A 13384-nucleotide genomic window follows, 5' to 3' on the forward strand; every position below is an offset into this window, starting at 1 on the left:
TTATTTTTAATTTTGTTGCCTTGTAGTTTACACTATCCATTTCCTAGGATCATATATCAGTCGTTCTTGTCCGGTTGTAAGTACCTGTAACTATTTTATAATCAATCATAGTAATAAGATCCTAATTTCCATAATTTCCATGTTGCCACTGAGTTTTTGGAGCAGTTTAGGTGCACAAACCTTTTTGCATATTGTTAGATAAAACCTAACTGCCGGTATTTCTGGACGCATACTCGTTGTAAACGAAACTAAAAGTGAAGGTATATATGACGGTAGTATCTGTTCCCGAAACAACAGTTACCGTCGATGACCATGCAGCTTTGCTAGAAATGAAATGATAGTTAAATGGACACCCTAGCTGCAAACAGGCGTTGATGTATTTCATTGGGGACATGTTGAAAATGTATGCCCCGACCGGGACTCGAACCCGGGATCTCCTGCTTACATGGCAGACGCTCTATCCATCTGAGCCACCGCGGGCACAGAGGATAGTGCGTTTGCAGGGACTTATCCCTTGCACGCTCCCCGTAAGATCCACATTCCCAACATGTCCACACCACTACATTCGTAGTGCGCCTAATAGATGTTTGCCGGGAACAGATACTACCGTCATATATAGTTAAAATATGGCTTCTCGGCCATTGACCTTCTTGTGCGAACGCACATGCTATGCCCGAACTCGTACGGGACTTGGTAGATTAATCTGCCACGAGTAATGAGTATGATGGGCAAACATGTGTCGAGGTCCGGTAAGCTGACCAGTCTGTGGATGGTTTTTAGGCAGTTTTCCATCTGCCTCGCCGAATGCGGGATGGTTCCCCTTATTCCGCCTCAGCTACACGATATCGGATATTGCTGCGCAAACAAGTTCTCCACGTTACGCGTACACCACCATTACTCTACTACGCAAACATAGGCGTTACAGTCGTCTGATGTGAGACGTTCCCTTGGGAGGGGGGGGGGGGGGGGGTCCACCTGGGGCCGAACCATGCAGTAACACTGGATTCGGTGTGGGGCGGTGGAGGGGTGATTCCGACCGGTGTGGCCGAGCGGTTGTTGGCGCTTAAAAAAATGGCTCTGAGCACTATGGGACTTAACTTCTGAGGTCATCAGTCATCAGTCCCCTAGAACTTAGAACTACTTAAACCTAACTAACCTAAGGACATCACACACATCCATGCCCGAGGCAGGATTCGAACTTGCGACCGCAGCGGTCTCGCGGTTCCAGACTGTAGCGCCTAGAACCGCCACTCCGGCCGGCTGTAGGCGCTTCAGTCTGGAAACGCGTGACCGCTACGGTCGCAGGTTCGAATCCTGCCTCGGACGTGGATGTGTGTGATGTCCTTAGGTTAGTTAGGTTTAATTGGTTCTAAGTTCTAGCGCACTGGTGACCCAAGCCCTTAAGTCCCATACTGCTCAGAGCCATTTGAACCATTTTGGAGTGGTGAAGTGGACTACGGTAGACGTCGTGGGGTTGTGGACCACTGCGGCGGGGACGGAGCCTCTCCATCGCTTATAGGTCCCCTGTTAACATACAATACAAATATGTATATCGCATTACCTGATGGTTGGCGAGATCCTTTGAATTAAAAGTAGGCGAAGCTTTTAGTTGTCTCTGTTATTAACTGAGTTGAATCAGAATTATTAAACGTAGCTCTGAAAAGAGAAAAAGAGAAAAAAAAGGTGAAGAGGAAGACATTTTTAATACTAAAGTGTAGTTGATAAGCTGCACGCTAGGGAGCGTCCCGCACTATGCGCCAAACCCATTTACTTCTCGCCTCTAGGACTCTGATATTCTGGTGTGAACTCTCAGACTACTCGTGAAGATGGTCGCCTTCTGCTGGCCGTTGAACGCCAGAGAATTTATACAACGATCACCCAGCATACAGTGAATCAGCGTCTACGGAAGTCACATTAAAACTCTTACTACTATAGCGCACAGAAGGCTTGCACCACTGCACAAGTACTCTAGTACAGTAATGGGCACACACTATCATTCGTTTTGGGGGCAGTATGCTGATTCTGCAGTAAATGGGTCCTTATCTGAATTGTCATAAACAAGGCACGTACTGCCAGATACCTGCTGTGAACATTCAATAGGGTCTTTATTAGCACAGTGCGAGTCCAGAGGGAACAATGTCAGATTTCTCGTAAGATGGAAGTAGCTGAAACAAAACCTTTTGGAAAGTCCACTAAACAGTTTTCGCACATTAAGGTTTCATCAACACTATATTAATTGCAGGGACAGACGTCGGCACACGGACCGTGCATCCGAGCGTTGAGGGTGCTGAGTTTCTGACGTCATAGCGTGGAATAGCACGTTCTGGATTCTTTCCGAACGTGCAGAGCAATGTCTAGCATGTCACATATTCTGAGCGTTGACCAATCAGATGACACAACGCCACGTACGTCACATGCATGCCATCTCCCTTCAGCATTGAGCTGTGAGGGGCCATATTGGCATTCAGTTCAAGCCTATACGTACACATATGTCCTTTCTGAGCACCAGCAAATTGAGAATCACTCGAAAACCCATCGTTAGCTGCATGATTCGTTGCAATAAAATAATGAGAGGCATCATATTCGTTGCAAAAGTATTGTAACTTGCGTATTATGGGAGTATGTTATTTGAAGGTAGTGACACACTGAGGATCCACCAAAACACATTGTTCTTGGTACAATTTGTTATTGTGAAATTTCAGTTAGTGACATAGCTACCATTAAAGCATTTAGCACGTGCAAACATCTTAGAATTGGCTGCTGCTGAGTTGTTGTCACTTTAGCGTAGTGAGTAGCGTTGATGATTCTTGTCCACATACGTGATTTGGTTCTCGTCTCGCCATGTCTAAATATTTTTTTCCTAACATTCGTGTATATAATATGTTCTAGTGCTTTATTATTAGTTTGATGTGAGTATATACTACAGTATTTGATGTTATGTAAATATAAGTTCACCTTTTTTTGAGGACTGATTTTGTTCGATTGGCTTTATCTACAGGACAGCTTGTGCAACTTGTATAATAATATTTTGTTCATTTTTCTTTTGAGTTTCGTAATGTACATGTTGTAGAGATTCTGCTACTGGGTAGGAACAGTGATCAAGTAAGAATGACCTTAGGTTTTTACTAAAATGTGAGAAAGCTAAAACAGTGTTTATCTTATGTGCAGAACTATTGCCAATTTGTGTCGCACTGTTTGTAATGGAACTTTTAATAGCCTGTATCCGCACTGATTGGATATGGTACTTTCCTTTCTGTCTTGAAACATGTACATAGATATTGAAGTTTTTATTTGTGTATATTACATATAGAACAACGTGATTAAGATATGAACAATGGAGGAAATTGCAAGATCCCCTCGCTTCTAAACTGTTATTACTCAGCTTAGCCGCGAGTCCGTAGAGGGTGGTATATGTGACGTACAGTATAACTGGTCAGCATTTACACCCGGAATTTACGAGTGTAAGTCGGACCTTCCTTGAGCCTCCTTGGTGGGTCGTGTCGTCGGATTTCCACCTACCTGTGCGCGGTGCAGCTCTCGTAAATATCATCCCGCGCAGATTCTTCATTGGCGCATTGGATGTCTCTGTCGGTGGAAGTTAATTATCTGAAATTGCTGTCGATCAACTTTGGGGTATCTATTTACTCGAAATTAACATTCAGAATGCCGTAGTATCACTTTTATTCCTATTAGATCAATAATGAAACACTCATGTCACAAACTACTCGTAACCGAGAGCGTGTCTACCATCGAACAAGACAGGAAGAGCTCTTAACGCCAACTGCTGCCTTTGGCGCGCAGTCCGTATCTCTTACTAGCTTCGTGAACGTGGATTTCCGATCAAGTTCGTACATACTTAGATATGCATTTGTTAATGAACAGGTGTGAATTTTAATGACGTAAAATTATGATAAATAGTTTTAAACATCCAGAGGCTCCTCCTAGTATTGATGTTGTCATAAATGACTTTAATTATTAAATATAAATAACCAAAATCGGTGACTTTGGCGCCAAGATGTCCTTCCCGTCATGTATATTTCCCAGGCTGACGCTTGTTGCTACGGCCCTGCGCCGCGCCCCACCCCACTACGCGCGACATATGGTAGCTTCGTCACCTAGCCAGCCAGCGTGGGAAATGCTCTCCGACTCATGGCCGGCTACCGACTACTAGAGATGGGTCGAACTCGTTCATTCCAGTGAACTACTTCATTCATATCACTCTTTGCCGTGAAGCGTTCAAATGAAGTAGTTCATTCGTGAAGTACGGAAGCCTGTCGAAGTTGCCCAGTTCGCCGCTCAGCCGCTGCTACGCTCGCTTCGCCTCGCTCGTACAATGAAGCTTCGTAATACTTCATAATTTTACCAACAGATGGCCGAACTATGCAGTAACGTGCACGCAACGTTTTACGCTCTTACAGCGTCTGAGTTAACTTAAAAGGAAAGATAAACAGAGAAGCCTGTCACATATAAAGAAGGTATTACATTTAATCTTGCTTGAAATTTTCTCATGAAGCGTCCAAAAAAGTCTTTATCTGCCAAATTAAATATTATTTGTTGTATTCATGAACTGAAAAATAGGGCTACCAACGAAATGCAGTCCAATTTTATGTTCCTTGTAAAATTTAATCCAAAATAGAATGAGTATGTTTACCACTGTCAGTCTATATACCTACGTTAAGTAATTATTCAGAAGTTTTCCTGTAGATTTGATTTTTGTTGAGAATAATAACCCTCCAGATTCAAAACGTAAACTGTCACCTGTAGTCATTGGTACGATTTCAGGTAAAATCCCTCTTTCAGTGTTATTAACAAACCTTTTATTTTCATGTTGGCTGTGCGTGCTCACACAGCCAGCCCCTTCGTTTATATCTTTAATATTCATTTGTCTGCAAGCGCTGCCAACGGTAGGCTACCCGTAGACGCGAAGTATAGCTGCACAAATAGTCACGAGTAATGTCAGCACTGCACGTAGCAGCTGACGCTGCCTTCCCCTCGCCCCTCACCGCCCCAACCCTTCGCAAACCTATCGTTCCCCACAAACCCCGCGCGATTCGTCGACAGGCAGCAGAGGGAGGACTGAAGTGAAGGGAAGATGAGTGACGTAGCGCCGATGTAGTGGGAGAGGGAGAGCGGAAGAGAGTGAGTGAACTAGAAAAAAGTGTGGAGTGTGCTATCTGTGAAGAGTTTGAGGTACCAGTTCATTGAAATTGAGTGGTTAGTTCACACTTCACGGAAGTGAAGCGTTCATTTGAACGACTCATTCACGAGCTCCCCATCACTACCGACTACACCACTTCCTAACTATCGTGAATACATCGATAAGAGACAATAATGTATTAAAACTGGTAAAAATGTCTTCCTCACGTAAGAGGCACCTTACAAAACGTGCGTTTTAATAGAGCTAATGCGGGAATCTTACGCCCGCCTGTTGAGTAAACAGTGTGATCTACAAACTAGAATCGCATCGTTCCTGAGCGTTCAGCAGCAAGTTGACTCGGCACGTTCAACGTTAACGTTCGACAGCACGGTCCGTGGGCACATGGCTTAAGGTGTCGGTGACTGAAACGAGACTCCCCACCCAAGCTTTGTGTTTTTATGCTGTACGGATGCGCTCGTATTTCTGCAGAATATTTACCTACGAATGTCGTTGCATTCGGACGGCCTTGTCACGGCCACCTGCACGGTCTGACTGTGGAGGGTGACGATCTGCTGCAGCCAGAAGCAGAAACACGTCTGCTGACGCGTTGAGACGTACTGACACGGCTCAGCCGTTGAGCCTTCATCCATACATCCATCCACCCATCAGCAATGGGAGCGGCGGCTGCGGGATGATGGGCGTCAGGCGGCATGATTAAGTAATGAGCCGGCAATGAGGCTTTGCCGCCGAAATGAGCAGCGTCTGCAATTATCGGCGTTTCAGGGCAGCGTAGCGCGGCTCGGCACGTGTCGCTTCACAGGCAAACAAGCCTCGAAAACCAAATTTGTCTGCCTAATGATCACCAACAGTGACCTTTCACACAGACAAAAGCGGCGAAAAATATGAGCGTAGGGCTTCCAGAACAACTGACGTGTTGCTCGTAAACTTCTTGCAATTCATTTTGTGCTCGTAAAACACTGTTAGTACGGAACAGGAAGTACCTCTTTGAAAATAATCGATTTCAGATCTGACATACCCATTTAAGGATGCTCGCTAACATTAAGGGTTAAGAAATTTACAATTATTACCGTCATTTACGATGCATTTAACTCGCGTGGCTGGTAACGTACCACCACTACAATGTCCACACGACTTATGACTAATGCGAACGCTGTACATTTTTCTGTCTCATTTGATAAAATAATTACCGCTGGAGTCATATGGTTTTCACCGCTCAAAGAAACTTACGGAAATAAAATATTTCAGGTTGTCCCATCAAACACTATGAATAAAAGAACAGTGAACTTACTAGCAATATTTGTCGACAAAAATAACCTCTTTCAATCATGCAGTTATGAAAGAGACTAATCCGTGAGGTGTGTTACCACTTTAGATAGCATTGCAAATTCTTTGTGCATACTTCTGTACACATGGCATTTAAATACGTGCACAAAGGTATCAGTCATTAGTGAAGTAACTGAACACTGTCAAAGGGTAGAAGATGCACACAACGACATTGAATAGAACGCTTGTTATTTACAGTGGAAACAGTGTAATAACCCAGTAATTGGCATCTCACACATTTTTCGGAGAAAACTGTAAGCCACTTCGAAACGCCTGAAAAACTTACGTTGGCTATATTTCTTAGTAACAGTGAGAGCGAACCCTCTCTCGTACCAAAGCTAGGCTGGCCGTCGCTAAGTCGATGTGATGCTTGACCTTAGCAAAATTCGGTACCACACGTTCTTCTGGTACGAGAGAGAGTTCGCTTCACGCGGTGGCGCTTGGACACTACCAACAAAGAACTCCTACAGTTACATCTTCTACAACTGGCCAACCGGTTCAACCCCTGGACGTGGGATTGGGCTGATGGTGTCACGTGGGCCACAGCGGACTCAACCCAGAGGAAGTCAGCCGTACGACAGGCATCCAAGTTTGGACGTATATCGGAGAAACAACCTTCTGATGGTAGCGGAAAGACCATCATCAATCTCACTAACAAGGAACTGGATGATGACGCTATTTCGGTTCTTAAGAGAGAATTGAATTTCGCTCCGACTCTTAAACATGTACCCATTGCTGACATCATTAGCACAGAGGAACAAACAGCTGCTCGACTTCCACCTGAGGCTACTGAAGAAGTTCGTGGCGAAACCTGCAGAGCTCTAACCAAAACAAAGCTGATGAAACCGAACATCTCCTACAGGGAGAGGGCCGCAATACGGAAGCTAAGAGAAGATCCAGACATAGTAATATAACCTGCAGACAAGGGCAACGAAACAGTGATCCTATCCCGACAGGATTATTCTGAGAAGATGAGGGGCCTACTTAGTAACATCGCATACCGCAAGATTGACACCGATCCTACTAAGACGGTCGAGAGGAAGACTCTGCCGCTTCTCAAGGATTTCGGCTTCCCTGACGACATTACCAAGGGGCTATGCCCGAGGGCTGCTGTTCCTCCCAGACTTTACGGACTACCGAAGGTGCATAAAGAATCGATCCCGTTACGTCCCATTGTCAGCAATATTGGTGCCCCAACGTACGTTCTCGCCAAGCACCTCAAACAACTGCTTAGCCCTTACGTTGGGAGATGTACACACCATATCCGTAACTCCGCGGATTTCCTGGGACGCATCAACAACCTTCCGCTTAAAGAATCTGACATACTGGTGAGCTTCGACGTGGTATCTCTATTTACCAAAGTTCCGTTACAAGAATCCTTGGAACTCATCAGCCGGAAATTTAACGAAGAGACCACCAGACATTTCAGACATGTTCTGACATTAACTTACTTCTTACTTGACGGTGAATACTACGAGCAGACAGAAGGAGTAGCCATGGGGGGGGGGGGGGGTCCATTCTCACCCGTTGTCGCAAATATGTACGTGGAACATCTCGAGGAGGAAGCTCTTGAATCAGCATATGTAGGGAAGCAGCCTACTCACGCCATATAAAATTCACATCAGTCTTTCCATTGTGTGCCAGCCAGTCCGCTGTAACTAGCTCTGACGTCATAAATGTTGCGCAATACTTTAAAAATCAAGTAAATAACCTGAAACGTCTCTAGCATGTCAGGAGTAATACTAAATCAATATGTGTTGAATATCAGTTCAATAATTTAACCATTTTCGAAATCCGGACGTTTTTCTGTAGAAAGCATTGGCGCAACAGAAAAGAGCTAGAAACTTATAAATTTATATTTAGATTCCTTTTGCATAATAATTTAGTAGAAACAGTATTCTGGATCTCACAAATTAAAATTTTAGTTGAAATTCATGATTTTCTGGTTTTTGTCTTAAAAATTAAGGAAGCAAGATGGATTAAGTAGGTGAATAAATAAAGCTAGGATGTTTAAACTTAAGTAGAAGGGAGATCCGCTATAATCATAAAGATGTGAGAAGTTTCAACTGAATAACTATAAAACTATAGCGATAGCGTATTTCCAAAGGGCAAGTTCAGAGCTCGTCTACTGCATGTAGTGTAATTAAATTATTTTTCTCGCTCAAAATAATTGACTTAGCCACGTCAGACTTTTATTATGATTACTTACTTGTGTGCTGATCGCACATTTAAATTGAGAGCTTCATCGGCCATCAGCAAAGGAAGCAATGATTTATTCGATTACGTAAAGTGGTGCATTGCTAGCCCAGCGGCTAGTCGGGAGAGCCGATTTGATCAGGCATTCCCTCAGCCGTCCGCACCGCGGATTTATATATAAGAATGCTGCGTGAGAGAAAAAGGCCCCAGTTCTCTCCAGACGCTGATTAGCGCACCATCTGTGCCGGGAGTCGCGTCGCATCGGTATCATTGCTATAAACAGCCCCGGATGCCGTAATAAGTTACACGGGATACGCGTAACCATGAAACCGTTTTCGAGTGAAGTGTTAATTCTGGGATGACTTTAATGATTTACCTTCAGTTTGCCTATGTCGTATTTTCACGTGCCGCCGCAGGACAGACATTCTACCATTATTTAGCATGGCGTTTGATGAACATTACCATCAAATTATGGCGAGCATTCACTTAAACCTTTAATTTGAACAGTTATAGTTGCATCAGCGCATTAGACTCTGAGCTGCTCTGGTAGTTGGATTGTGTGGAATCTTTTTTTCGTCTGTGACTTTAAGAATATAGTGAACATTTTAGAGAGACTCGTTTTTGATTATGTATCCCAGACAATCTCCTAATTCCTCAGTCATAAGCTGTAGCTATAAGCGTATTTCTCAGATGAAGTTGGCACTAGGAATTCTAATTACAGGCTTCACGTTTTGCTAACCACTTTCTGGTTGCCAATATTGTAGTTAGAGAACCAGTGTTGAGATCGGCAAGCATTAAATAAATAATAGGAACATTTTATAATAACAATTATTCCACCCGTCGCCCCACATATGTTGCTAATCGGCTGGGAAATGCATCTTTCTACATTACATTCTACATTTTATATAACAATAATTCTACCCGCCGCCCCACACACCATATCCGTAACTCCGTGGATTTCCTGGGACGCATCAACAACCTTCCGCTTAAAGAATCTGACATACTGCTGAGCTTCGACGTGTTATCTCTATTTACCAAAGTTCCGTTACAAGAATCCTTGGAACTCATCAGCCAGAAATTTAACGAAGAGACCACCAGACTTTTCAGATATGTTCTGACATTAACTTACTTCTTACTTGACGGTGAATACTACGAGCAGACAGAAGGAGTAGCCATGTGGGGGGGGGGGGTCCATTCTCACCCGTTGTCGCAAATATGTACATGGAACATTTCGAGGAGGAAGCTCTTAAATCAGCACATCTATAACCCACCTGTTTCTTTAGATAAATGGATGATACCCTCGTTTTCTGGCAACATGGAAGAGATAAACTGGCAGACCTTCTCACACATCTCAACTCCAGACACGAGAATATTAAGTTCACCATGGAGATCGAAACGGATGGGATGCCCCTTTCCCTAGATGTTTTGATCAGAAGACGAGCTCACAGCACTTTGGGCCACAGCGTGTATAGGAAGAAAACGGACACCGACTTGTACCTACATGCGAATAGCTGCCACCACCCGCCACAAATGAATGGCGTGCTCAAAACTCTTCTACACAGAGCTCACACCATCTCCGACAGGGACAGTCTCCAACAAGAATTGGACCATCTGAAGACCGTGTTTCGGAGGAACGGTCACAAGGAAGGTCAAATTCGGAAGGCTCTACATCCCACACGTGCAGCACCGGCGGAAACTGAGGAGGAACCTCAGGAGGAGGCTGCCTTGGCTATTATTCCGTTTTGTGGAGCCTTATCCGGAAAAATGGGACGCATTTTACGTAAACACCAAGTGAAAACCATCTTCCGTCCTCCAAGCAAAACCAAGAGCCTTCTTGGTAGCGTCAAGGACAACCTTGATCTACATAAGTCAGGGGTTTATCAGATACCTTGCCAAAGCGGTAGTGTATACATAGGGCAGACCATTCGTACCAATGCCGAGAACATCAACGGCACACTAGACTGCAACAGCCCAGTAAGTCGGCAATCGCTGAGTTTTGCCTGCCGGAACTCCACAGGACGGATTATGACCAAACCAAAGTCCTGATACAGACTTTCAAATACTGGGACTATGTCATCAAAGAATCCATAGAGATCAGAGTAAGGGAGCCACAACTAAATCGTGACAGCAGTTACATCCTTACCAAAGCGTGGGAACCCCGCGATCACCCGGGTTAAGAAGAAAAACTATATTTCCCAGAGTGTACCGTCTTCGGGGAGGGGGCGGGGGGGGGGGGGATAACGAGAGCGGTGCCGGCAGACCCTCCTGAACGAGAAGACCTAGGACGCAGCGTCCAGACGGCGGGAGAACGGACGCTGTACCTGGACCGCGCGCGGGGTGCGGGCCGCACCGACACTTAAGGAAGCGCCTGAGGGAGGAGCGTGAGGGTGATTGTCCTGTATATACATGGCGCTGCCCCACCGCCGGTCAGTACATCGGCGCACCTGATGATGGCAACGTGGTCGATTGCCGAAACATTGTGTCCTACGCACACTCATAGCAGGCTGTTCATACGAGCTTTATTTTGTCAAAGCCAGGATTGTTCTGTTGAAAGGGCATGGAGAGCTGGCTTCCCCAGTCCGGATCTGTGCTCCACATCGAATGACCTCGTTATCAACGCGTTCCCAATACCTTTTCTGCCTTCCACACATCAATATACAAGGTGAACCAGAGATCCACCGATAAACTTTTAGAGGTGGTACTATGGACCAAAACAGGGGAAAATAGCCTCGCAAACATGAGCTCTATAATGCATACCACAGGAGCTATGAGCACTTGTTCAGTAGAAGAGATGTGTTTCATAGAAGTGACGACGAGAAAGTGTTCTTACCTCTTATGGTATTCACTTGGACCAGACGTTTACTACACTTTTTTCTTGTTTTATTGCACTTTATCTCCTCTGAAAGTCCGTCGGTGGAGATCTGGATAAACCTATACGTCACTAACACTACAGTTATTACTAACATGCGGTCAACCTTCGCATTTTGATGAAAGAAAAATATTATCCAAAACACCGGATCAATAGATGGATACATTTAATCCATAATCAAATTACTTATGATCTCAGCGATTCGGGCTTGTATGGCGATGGTTACACTCCTCCCCACCCAGTCTTCAATACTGAACTTGCAAAAGTTAATCTAAATGAAAATATTGATTTTGAAATAATGAAGTGACGTTAGCGAATAAATAAATCAATCCAAAATGAGAGTGACCTCTGTTTAACAGAAGTCATAGGGCTCTGACTTCAAACGCAAATGAAGCTAATATAGTATTAACTATTGACACAATAAATTAAATGCTATGTGTAGCCTTAATAATGTCGGTTTTACATTACACAGCACACTGAGCAAAGATGCAAATACATTTTTCATTAACACACTGTTGAAAATGTATTATCTACCGTAGCTCAATGTCACAATGAATAGCTCCAAGTGGCTCTCAAAATTATTAAATCTTTACATTCGGTAACATTGTAGATGTGTAATACAAATTAATTATAAAACAAAGCATACATTTCTGTTTATGCTGATGATGATAACAATGTCGCTTATCAACCGGACAGAAAACAAAATAGCAAATAATTAATCTCACTTAGTCACTTTTTAGTCAATAATACCCACTCCACGTAAAGCCAGCATTTTGTAAAGCGATCGATAAATGTGTGATTTGCATTCAGCGGCACTTCCCCAACATTTGATCAAACTTGAATCTTGTCAAAACATCTGTTTTTACTAGTTATCATATTTCAGAATCCGTTTGGTAAACACCGACAGCTTAGAACACTTCTCAGTTGTTTTAAATATGTGTAGTCGCAAAAACGTAAGTGTTATTCCAGCGGTCTCAAAATTTGTTTTAAATCAATAAATAGATCGAATTTTCTTTTCCACTCAAAATGTATCGTCCCTCTTTTTAAAAGAAATAAACGAACCTACGAATATTCACAGACCTACATCAACCTTTTGTAACTGAATAATTGAGTTCTCGTTCACACGATATTTGTTACAAGATATGTTCCTATATAATTTCTGAGGCAGCAAAACGGAATGGATCATTTATCTTCTATATTTTAGGTTCGGCGAACACTTTCCGCTGAGACACGACTGGTCTGTCTTTCACTGGGTGCAAAACCAAGTTAACGTCATCTTCCATTACCGGTTTTAACACTGTAACTCTGATAAACAGATCATGGCTCGCATTTTATGACTTGGTGGGGAGGCTTGCGTAACTCAGCGATACAGATGGCCGTACCGTAGGTGCAACCACAACGGAGGGGTATCTGTTGAGAGGCCAGACAAACGTGTGATTCCTGAAGAGGGGCAGCAGCCTTTTCAGTAGTTGCAGGGGCAACAGTCTGGATGATTGACTGATCTGGCCTTGCAACACTAAGCAAAACGGCATTGCTGTGCTGGTACTGCGTACGGCTGAAAGCAAGGGGAAACTACAGCCGTAATTTTTCCCGAGGGCATGCACCTTAACTGTATGGTTAAATGATGATGGCGTCCTCTTGGGTAAAATATTCCGGAGGTAAAATAGTCCCCCATTCGGATCTCCGGGCAGGGACTATTATAGAGGACGTAGTTATCAGGAGAAGGAAAACAGGCCTTCTACGGATCGGAGCGTAGAATGTCAGATCCCTTAATCGGGCAGGTAGGTTAGAAAATTTAAAAAGGGAAATGGATAGGTTGAAATTATAGTGGGAATTAG

General features: G+C 43.9%; 1 non-coding gene across 1 annotated transcript; it reads right to left on the reverse strand.

Annotated features, from left to right (window-relative positions):
- Positions 1–406: 406 nt before the first annotated feature.
- Positions 407–481, reverse strand: Trnat-ugu (transfer RNA threonine (anticodon UGU)). Its single transcript has one exon. It is a non-coding gene; the product is annotated as a tRNA-Thr (tRNA).
- Between the last annotated feature and the right edge of the window lie 12903 nt (positions 482–13384).

This window comes from Schistocerca nitens, chromosome 4, assembly GCF_023898315.1.
Source record: "Schistocerca nitens isolate TAMUIC-IGC-003100 chromosome 4, iqSchNite1.1, whole genome shotgun sequence".
In the NCBI taxonomy this organism is placed as follows: domain Eukaryota; kingdom Metazoa; phylum Arthropoda; class Insecta; order Orthoptera; family Acrididae; genus Schistocerca; species Schistocerca nitens.